A 10,257-nucleotide genomic window follows, 5' to 3' on the forward strand; every position below is an offset into this window, starting at 1 on the left:
CCTCACAGCTTGCTGGCAGCTTCTAGAGGGATGTGGTGTCAGCCTAGCGCACCCAGCAGAACACTTGTTTGTCGCAGGAGAACTTCATGGAAATGTTGTTTGCATTCCGTTGCAAAAGGAGTTTCTTCGATAGAAATGGTTTGCTGGGGTCAGCTCTGAGATAAAACCTCTGGTATGGTGCCCTCTGGTGGGTCCTCTCCTATGGACATGAATGCACACACCACGTGGGCCTTCTTGCCAGCAAGCAGCCACAGTAGCAGCCCCAAAATACTGTGGCATTTTGGAGTTACCTTTTACATTTCCCACAATGCCCTGGAGTGACGCTACATTGGGGAAAGACTCCAGAGCATTGTAGGAAAGGTAAATGGTGCCGTACTCCTCAGAGTGTCGCAAAAGAAGGGCCCCCATCAGCGATGGGCCTAGGCAGCTGCCCAGAAATGCCAGGTGCTGGTGCAAGTCCCCACGGAAGCCTATTGCGGCTTCTGATCTTGATGTGGAATTACAGGTAGGCGAACTTTCTCTTAATCTAACCTCCAGTCAATGTGGGAAGACAGGAGATCGCCTTACCTGACAAGGCAGTGGATGAGACACCAGCCACCTTAGCACCGGAGCAGAGGGCTAACATTTCGGATTTAAAAGTATAGTGGACAATGAGTAAGAAAAAGTAAAAATGAAACGTTGGTTGCTGTGCCAGCGTTTGCCTCTGCCATCTCCAAATGGGATGTAGATCCTGAAATGTTGCCCAGAAAGGATTGTGACTTTGAGCTGCTGAACATGAGCAAACACGTCAAATGACCAAGCTATTGTTATCAGCTGCGGGCAACAAGGAATTTGGTGACGTACACCTGCTGAAGTATTATTTATTTACTGAGTTTATATCTCGCCTTCCCTCCTTCGAGGAGCCCAGGGAGGCAAATAGATACACAAGTTAAAAAGTTTTGTATTCACGCAGTTAATATCATGGCTAGTTTAGCCTTTCCTTTTGTCCAGACGGGAGATATACTTCATTACTTTCTTACACTTGGTTCCTGTGGAATTATTGCCTTTTCTTTGTTCTATGCTCCATTATAAACCAACTTGTTTGCTTCCAACCTGACTGTTTAGACATTATGCAAAGTGGGAATTGTCTTATTTGTTGCAAAAGGACTTCCTTGCATCCTTTCCCAGCTCAGCTGAAGAACTGGAAAAATACACACCCATATATTTCATCACAAGGGCAAAGAGTGATTTTCCCACCTCCGAAAAAGAAAGAAAGAATTCACACTATGTCCTTTGTTTCATAATATTCCTTCTTTAAAATTTACTTGGAGTTTGTACTGCCAAAGAGTATCACAGAACTATATGTCCAAACCGAGTAAAACATGGAGTGCTATCAAGAGCACACTATATCAGTCTGAAGAAATTGGCACTCCCTTGTGAAAGCTACGTGTTCCTTTCTTATCTTGCGGGTACAGATCTCAGGCTTTTTAGTTTTCCCAATGACATTTAAGTACATGTCACAGCCCTGTGGATAGTTTAGAAATAGGGTGGAGAGAACAGGGCAAGAAGGATTCTGATGTACTGGAGTTCAAGAACAAGGCAATTTTGCCACACATGAAAACCAGAATTTGCTGTTGCTAAAGTATATCAGTATGTGGACAGAGAATATACCATACCCAATTCCCAGGACTCCAGGTGGTTTACAACATGCTTCAAAAAAGTTACCATGTTTGCCCACCAACTTACAATACCACCATTTCATTGGACATACAGCCCTCCCCAGGTACTGACTGCCAGACCCAAACTAAAAAGTCTGGCAATTCTTCCACAAGATGCTCAACTCTGGCAAGCCTCTAAGGTTTCCATATTTGTGGAGTGCTCCCAATAATACTTCTCTGTGTATCCTCAACATTTGGGCAGCTCATGGGTGGCACGATGAGATGTCTGAGCCACAGGTGAGGAAGCTAGTCATTTTAGCATATTAGGCATTTAATGCTTTATAGAATACCGCCAGCACAGTGATCAGACAAAGACAGAGAACAAGAACAGAACACAGAACAACACAAAACCCATGTCCTTGTAGCAGCCAAACTCTAGGGCCACATTCTGCACTAAAGGTAAAGGTAAAGGGACCCCTGACCATAAGGTCCAGTCATGGCCGACTCTGGGGTTGCGGCACTCATCTCGCTTTATTGGCCAAGGGAGCCGGCGTACAGCTCCCGGGTCATGTGGCCAGCATGACTAAGCTGCTTCTGGCAAACCACAGCAGCGCACAGAAACGCCGTTTACCTTCCCGCCGGAGCGGTACCTATTTATCTACTTGCACTTTGATGTGCTTTTGAACTACTAGGTTGGCAGGAGCAGGGACCAAGCAATGGGAGCTCACCCCGTCGAGGGGATTCGAACCGCCAACCTTCTGATCGGCAAGTCCTAGGCTCTGTGGTTTAATCCACAGCACCGCCTGCGTGCCTCACATTCTGTACTAGCTGCAGCTTTTAAACCAGGGGTTGCCAATGTGATACCTGGAGGCAGCAGTGTGCCTGCCGGAACTTTCTGTGGTGCCTGCAAATTGTTGCTGGCGTCTGCCTCAAGAGACAATGGAGAAGTGCACTTTTGGAGGCAAGATCAAGCTGTTGGACAGTTGCAGTACCTGCTGTGGCTGTAGATACCAATGTGGGAGAGACATGTTTTGTTGCACCTGGGGCAAATGAAGGCATCTGGTTGTGCTGCCGCAGATGCACCACGGCGTTTCTTATCTCTGCACTCCTCTCAGCAGTCATTTCTCCTCTGCTCACTCCTATGGGTACACGACTTGACTGCCAGTCTCTAGGCATTTCAGTTGTCTGCAAGGGATTCCCACACAGTAGGGTTGATGTTGCCAGCCTTCACGTTATGTTTGCAGACATTTTTGTAGCTTACAGTTGGTCTGCCAATTGACCAGGTACCTGAAGCCAGCTCCCCATAGAGCAGGGGTCAGCAGCCTTTTTCAGCCGTGGGCCAGTCCACCCTCCCTCAGACCATATGGTGGGCTGGACTATATTTTTTGGGGGGAATGAACAACTTCCTATGTCCCACAAATAACCCAGAGATGCATTTTAAATAAAAGGGCACATTCTACTCATGTAAAAACACACTGATTCCCAGACCATCTGTGGGCCAGATTGAGAAGGCGATTGGGCCGCATCCGGCCCCCGGGCCTTAGGTTGCCTTTGGGGATCCTGCCATCTTCCATTCTGTGGACATGACCATGCCAGCGTAGATGTCACAGAGACAGCCCTCAGTAAATCTCCCCTCAAAAATCTGCAGTGAATAAAAGACTGTTTATTCTTGCTGTTCAGCTCCTCTTTGCACTGGCTCAGCCTCTCCTACATTGAATATGTCCCCTTAAACATGCCCACATTTCATTGGATGCCAGGATCAGACACTCACCCTTCCACCTGCTCTGAACAGAGGAGAAATGCAAATAGCTTCTCTTTGACTGATATAGTTGCTTTTTCCTGCATCAATTGGGGCTGGGGATGCTCACAGCATTTTGTGCTCATCTCTTTTTCTGTTCTTGTAGATATGGCCGCCATTTTGTTCATACCCCATGGCAGCCATTTTGTGTTATGTCATTCCCTCATGGCAGCTGGCATTTTGTGCCTGCCACCCATTATGCCTTCTCAAAAACCCATTTTTGTCCCCTGGTCCAAAGAGGTTTGCCACTTCTTATCTAAACATTCATGAAGGGCAGCCCAATGTAGGAGTTCCCAGGACAGAAGGTAGATAAGCTCTCCATAAATTTCCTAGCTTTTGTCCAGAGTCTCAATGTGGCATTCTTTGCACTATGAAGACATAAACTTATTTTAAATCAAAATGATCTGTAATGTTCTTCAGTTAAATTGCTACCCACATAACACAATTATACATTTTGAGAGAAAGAAAGAATAAAATCTAAACTCCTACCCTTTAAATATGCTTCATTTTAGGTGTGAGATAACTAAGCCAAGCAACACTGTCATGCTGCCTGCATGAAGTGCACAAAATGTTCAGATCTATTACTTCTTTTCTTCTCCCCCTTCCCGACTAGTGGGATCCTCATGTGCTTGCTGTAGAACTGTGACAATAGTCTAATAGAAAAGCGAAGATAAAGCCTGGACTTTTCAAGGTGAGACAAAACGACTCATGACCCACATCTTCAGAACCGCAGTTAATGGCGATAATGAACACTCTGTGGGACAGCAAGCATTTGAAACTGGATCAATTGCTAAGCAAACTGAACAGCCTAGCAAAAGGGGGGGGGGAGTGAGCATAATACTGCAGCATCTTCAATAGCACAAAAGAAATCCACACGCTTTGACAGCAACCAAACAAGTTTCTGGATAATGAAATTGAACATTTGCAGATCTTATCAGTGCAGAAAATGGATTATTGAGTGCAGTGGGGAGGGAGGGCTCTTCAGATTTTAATTAACTAAACAATTTGATTTGATTTGAAAAGCCTTATTGAAAATGGACATGAAGGTAGATAATAAAACAAGGTTTCGATATTTATTTGCTAGGTTCAAATAGGCTGCTCGTTATCCTCAGTTTGTTGCAGCCCTGCTACAGACTCTAAGATCATAAAATTGTAGAATTGGAAGAGACCCTGAGGGTCATCTTGTTCAACCCTCTGCAATGCTGGACTACACACACACACACACACACACACACACACACTTGCAAAATGTCTACTTTGGATCTAACTTAGGTGTGTGGGAGTGCTACTCTTATTACTAAATGGAACTTATGGGTGAAGGGGAGTAAAACTCATCTCCATCCTGCCTTACTTCCTTGTGCTGCACAGCTTTGATTACCAGAAATGAATTGGTTTTGGGGGTAGAGAGTCTTCAATAAGCAGAGCTATGGGGAGATGTGGGGAGATAAGGCACGGGATCAACAAGCATATGTTTAGCAAACACAAGTCTGTCTGTTTGGGCTCTCAGAAGCAGGGCCAGATGAAGGCCTTTAGAGTCCATATATATATAGAGAGAGAGAGAGACAGAGAGCGAGAGAGAGAGAGAGAGAGACCCTATATATATCTAATTCAAAATAAAAACAATAATAAACCATAAAATAAAAAAAATCTTTCAAAATGAAACAAAACCTACAGCAGGGTGGAAAATAATGTTGATGTTGTATACTTCCACTTTATATTTCAAATGCTGAGTTTGCAGTTTCTGCCAAGTTTTACTAAAGATTACTTAATCACTTGACCGAGTAGCAGGTTTGCAGCTATGGTGAGCCACGGATCACAGATCCACCAAACTGGCCACTACTCAGTATTGGCAACCCACTTAGTGCGGTAAGTGCCCTTCTCTATACTATAGTTAGCGTCATAATTAATTCAGCTCTGGATTAACTATGAAAGTCCCACTGCAAAGGCATGTGCCTAGCGTTTATGACTGGGTCTACTGCATGGTGGTGAAAGCAGCAAAAAGAGCCTGCTTTGCTGCTTCCTTCATGTATTTGAGTAATCACCCAGCAGAGCTCTTCAAGGTGTATAGACTATTCACACCTGTCTTAGTGGACAAATCTTAGAACACCTCAGAGACCTTCTGTGAGTAGCTTGCTGGACACTTTGAGGACAAAGTTGCTTGTCTCCATAGTGGGCTGGATGCCGCAACTGATGCAGTTCCAACTGAAGACTCCAAAGCTCCATCAAGCCATGTTTTGTTGCAATTTTTGCAACCTGCTGATGATGAGTGGGTGCCCTTCTTGACTGTGTTACCTGGTTGGCACCAGAGTGTGGTGAATATGTCTTTGTATGGGGGGGGGATGGGGGCAGGGGCATGTGCCTGCCACTTATAAATACTTCTACTCAGTGGCGTAGCGTGGGTTGTCAGCACCCGGGGCAAGGCAAGTAATTTGCGCCCCCTAACCCGTGGATTTGCCCCCCCTAACCCTAACCCCCAGATGTTGCACCCGGTGCGGCCGGCCCCCCCTGCACCCCCCACGCTACGCCACTGCTTCCACTTACAGACTATTCAAGCAACCACAGAAACCTGCTTGTGTTTATTGTTGAAAGTGTCTTGCATTCCAGTGCTAGTTCTTGTTTCTGCAGGACCTTGATTTTCCCTGCTAGACTAGACTTCCTGCTTTGACCTTACTTGCACCCTAGGGTTACAGCTTCCATCTGCAGTTCAGAGTTTGCAAAGACTTCTCCACAGCACCACCTAACTTTGTTCTATTCAAGACCACTGAAAACAAAAACAAAAAAAACTTTCATTTTCCTTCTGTTAATTTTCTGTGGCATGAATTGCTAGTTGCCATGGTGAAGAGTTATCATCATTAGAGGAGAAAGTGTGATCTGCGGTTTGCTAAGATGTTTAAAAAAAAAAAAAACCTTGGGAATTCTGCTGCTATATCAGACAGAATCTGGATGAATAAAATCATAAACCATAACTGGTTATTTTGCTTGACGAAGCCAAATGAAAGAGAAATCCTTGCTTTCAGCATGCTACTGTAGAACCTCAGAGAGACAAGCCAATTTAATGTGTCATCACTGCATTTCTTTCTCTTGCCACTGACTCCAGATGGAGCCCAAGAGGGGTTGAGGGAAGATACAAGTGGGTGAGGCAGAGCACAAGGAGAGTTAGCGGGAGAATGGGCGTCTCTGGAAAACCTTTCAATTGTTTGGGGGTGAGGAACCTGTGACCTTCCAAATGTTGGGACTCTCTCCCTTCAGCCACCATGGACAATGGTCAGGGATGGTGAGAGTCGGGAGTCGAAAAACATCTGCTGGGCTCCCAGCTTCAGGCCCGTGGCCTAGTTCCTGCACTTCATGGCAATTAAGCCGAAGTACATGTAATTAAAATCACCACATATTCTTCTCCTGCCTTCTCAGCTTCTATTTCCCCACTCCCTCTCTTGTTTCCCTGTGTCTGTTTTAGACTGTAAGCCCCTCAGGGAAGAGACCTGCCACACCTGTTCTTTGTAAAGTGCCATGTATCTTTATAATAATATACTGGATCAACCCTTTTTGCTTACTATGAAGAACCTACTAACACGCTCCCCACTCCTCCAAGTGGCGAGATGTTCCAGAGGAAGATAAATATCCTTTGGAAGCAGGGTATGGCACATTTGCAATATTTGGGCTTATTTACAGGAATATAAACTGAGCAGAGGTGGAGATGAACTGTAGAAGGCCCTGCACTCCCCAGAAAAAAGTGCAGGATGGCACAATGAGGATGCAATGGAGATAACAAATGATGCCTTCTTTGCACCACAGCTTAAGAAGAATATTGACAAACTGGGATGTGTGCAGAGGAGGGTCTGGAAATCAAGCCTTATGAGGAACTGTTGAGGAAGTTGGGTATGTTTAGCCTGGATAAGAGGCAATTGAGTTATGATAGCCATCTTCAAATATTTAAAGGGCTGTCACATGGAAGATGGATCAAGTTTTCTCCTGCTACAGAGGGTAAGACCCAAACCAATGGCGTTAAGTTACAAAAAAGGAGATTCTGAACTTTCTGAGAGTCAGAGCTGTTTGAGAGTGGAATGGACTCCCTCAAGAGGTTGTGGAGATTTTAAAGAAGAGGTTGGATGGCGGCCTACCATGGATGTTTTAGCTGAGATTCCTGCCTTGCAAGAGGTTGGACTAGGTGATCCTTGGGGTCCCTTCCCAATTTACAGTTCTATGATTTTATGATTCAGTGAGGAGAAGAAACAGAAGTAACTGGCAAACAGGACTTCAGCAGTTTCTTCAGGATCAGTGCTCACTAATTTAAATAGTAACAAGAGGCAGAAGCCAAAGTTCAAGCCAGAGGAGGAAAAGGCGAATGAGGCTTCCTGATGCAAGAGAAATGACAGAAGAATGAAGGAAAAGCAAGCTCAGAGTATGTGAGTTCGTCACATGATACAGAAATAATGTTTGACAAGTGGGAGGCAACACAAATCTCATTAACACCACAAACACAGGTTCACATTGTTACATTTATTTATTTAAAACATTTAAATCCCTCCCTTTGGGGAAAAAATCAAGGCATCTAAAAAAGAAAGGAATATACAAACAGTATAAAAAATACAAAAAGTTACATTTTAAAAATTAAAAAACACCACTGAAAAGTGCCATTGTTGATAAGAAAGAGGTGGAAACCCAGCAGATGAAAACAATGAGAATAGCAGTTTAACACAGCAAGTCTTCAGTGAAGATCTCAACCATTAAAAGCCAAAAACCATGCTGGAAAGGAAAGTTTCTGCATTGCCAAAGAAGAACATAAGGAAAGGGGTGAGGTGGACTTTTATAGGCAGGGTGTTCTTAGCACTGCTTTCTTTGTCCCTCATCCCAGTCAGATGTGAATTTTGGGCTTTCTGTGTTAATACATCTGGAATAACAAAATAACTCCTAGTTCACAGTGACGGAGACTGCAAGTTGAACAGGCTGTCTTGAAAGGCTGGTTGACTCTCACCAAAGGTTTTTAAACAGAGGCTAGACAGTCATCTAGCATGAATATTGGCATAGTGGGTCCCCTGCATTGGCAGGGGGTTGGAATAAATGATCCCTGAGGTTCCTTCCAACTTGATGATTCTAAATGGGATTTACTGCTTGTGTACTCTGCCAAGCTGCCTTGCAGGTTCTGTTGTTGGGACAGGAAGAGAATAGACGTACAGTATTTTAATAATGAAGGAATTGGGCCTTTAGTGCTGTGGCATCTACCCTTTGGAATTCCCTCCCGTTAAATATTAAACAGGCTGTGGAGCTCTTTCTCAGTCTGCATATGCCTAGGAATTGTTTTCAGATGTTTTAATTGTTTTATTGTTTATGTGTTTGCTATCCTGGGCTTTTGTGGGGAGAAAGGTGGGGTACAGACTAATAATAATAATAATAATGATGATGATGATGATGATGATGTAGCACCCTGCTTGTAGTTAACGCTTAGCTGGAATGAAATATTCAACGCAGCAATAGAGAAATTAAAATAGTAATTTATTTGTCAGACAAATAAATGAGAGGCACAGTGGTATATGGTTACCAAGCTCTGGCCTGGCCTCCTGCCATTCTGGCCAGCACTTATATTTCCTTAATCCAGCCCCCTTGCTCCTCCTGTGGCTGCCTCTGTCCAATCAGCCTGGTTGAAATTCCTATTGGCTGTTTACTAGAACCAATCACAAAAGATACACCCATTTCCCTTCCCTTTTATGGGAAACAAAAAGCTATATATTCTTCTATCTATAAATGACAAATAAGTAGTCATATATCTTACAGGAACCTTAATTACCAGCTCACCTCCTGCCCTCCTTGCCCTATTGCCTTCCAAAACAGATGGTTAATCTTAACTTTTTATCTTAGACAGATGTCAAGGATCTTAAGTTCACATCATCACTGAAAGATCTCCTTCTTTTGGAGGTCTTTAAACAAAGGCCTGACAACCATATGTGTGCTCTAATGATGTTTCCTGCTTGGCAGGGGGGCTGGGCTGATGGCTGACTTAATTTCAGGATAGTTACAACTCTTACAACTATATGAAATAAGAATCCATCATTTCTTAAATCCTTTGCATAATTACATTTAAGCCAATATATTTAATACATAACATAGGTAGCTTTTTAGAAGAATAAACCTTCTCAAAGTAAAAGGAATGAACAGTTTACAGCCTCAAAATAAAATAGGAAGAAAACCTCTTCTTCTGTTTACACTCCCCTTCTCCAGCCATTTGCTCTTGGCCTTTTAACCTTAGGAAAATATGGCTCAAGTTTAATGGGAGGCACATGGTTTTATTTTACTATTTATCAACTCTTAATTTAACCACTCTTACAGCTTAATTGTACTTTGCAACATGCAAGGTCAGTGTCCGCTCTCAGCCTGTAATTCCCTTTTTACAACTTTGAGAATTGTTTTCTGCTATAAATCAGGGGGCCCCCTTGTCTAGGAGAATAAACATTGCCAAGGTTCTTAGGCAGCTGGTCTTCTGCCTGGCATAAACATTTGAAAATCTTTAAGCTCTTTTTAAAATACAGGCCCTGATCAAAAAATATAAGCTTTGATAAAAATGCAGGCTTATGATTAGATGCCTCAATAATACTAAATTCAACAAGAATTTAAATAAATGTTTTGTGGCAGCAAACTTGCTTAGGCCCCTCAGCCTGCTCCTAGTTGAAGGGGGAGGTAAAGGGGGAGGTGGGACATGTAAAAAATGCTCATACCTCAAGAATCTTCCCTCTACTTTGGGGGATCTGTTTCTGTTCGATCACCTCCTGTTTTTGCACCCAGAAACCAGAAGCAGCATGCCCACTTTATTCACAAAGGAATGCTAACATC

At 43.6% G+C, this 10,257-nt stretch overlaps 1 long non-coding RNA gene across 2 annotated transcripts; it reads left to right on the plus strand.

The window, feature by feature from the left end:
• Nucleotides 1–452: 452 nt before the first annotated feature.
• LOC310849568 lies at nt 453–4,256 on the plus strand. 2 transcript variants are annotated; one of them, XR_014566986.1, is made up of 2 exons: nt 453–505; nt 4,049–4,256. It is a non-coding gene; the product is annotated as an uncharacterized lncRNA (long non-coding RNA). The 2 variants fall into 2 exon arrangements; XR_014566987.1 differs by lacking the exon at nt 453–505 and adding an exon at nt 2,593–2,842.
• The last annotated feature ends 6,001 nt before the right edge of the window (nt 4,257–10,257 follow it).

The sequence above is a fragment of the Podarcis gaigeae genome (genome assembly GCF_964106915.1).
Source record: "Podarcis gaigeae genome assembly, chromosome: 7".
In the NCBI taxonomy this organism is placed as follows: domain Eukaryota; kingdom Metazoa; phylum Chordata; class Lepidosauria; order Squamata; family Lacertidae; genus Podarcis; species Podarcis gaigeae.